Source organism: Otolemur garnettii, unplaced genomic scaffold (assembly GCF_000181295.1).
Source record: "Otolemur garnettii isolate 467f Iridium unplaced genomic scaffold, OtoGar3 scaffold00002, whole genome shotgun sequence".
Classification (NCBI taxonomy): domain Eukaryota; kingdom Metazoa; phylum Chordata; class Mammalia; order Primates; family Galagidae; genus Otolemur; species Otolemur garnettii.
The window spans coordinates 10,441,613-10,442,259 of NW_003852397.1; positions in this window are offsets into that span (position 1 = coordinate 10,441,613).

A 647-nucleotide genomic window follows, 5' to 3' on the forward strand; every position below is an offset into this window, starting at 1 on the left:
GGGGGGCCATTCCTTCATTCCCAATGAACCAGATGATCTCTGCCCAAAGCCATGGTGCTCATTCCCTTCTAACCAGAACCAGGGGGACAGGACTGCCACCCCAGGGGGATGCAGAGGTGGAACTGGTGCCACAGTGGGTCTGGAGGACAAAGTATAGATCTGAAGAGCTCACGGAGTTTGCCTTGCTAGGTTTTTGTATTGCTTGGGACCTGTCATCCTTTTTTTCTTCTCTATTTCTCCCTATTCCCTTTTTGGAATAGAAAGGTCTATCCTGTGCTTGTCCTATCATTATATTTTGGAAGCGAAAAAGTGTTTGATTTTACAGGGTAACAGCTGAGTAATTTTTGCCTTAGGATGAATCATTCCATGAGACTCACCCATATCTGATGCTGGAATAAAGGATTTTGAGGCAGTTGAGATGGTATGAATGTATTTTGTATACATGAAGGATGTGAATTTTTGGCAAATAGGTGGAATATTAAACTGAATATTTGCTCCTCCCACAAGCTCCTATGTTGAAATCCTAATCCCCAATGTAACAACATTAGAAAGTAGAGTCTTTGGGAAATAATTAGGTCATTAGGGTGGAACCCTCGTGACTTGAATTAGCACCCTCATGAAAAAGACCCCAGAGAGCTTTCTCTCCT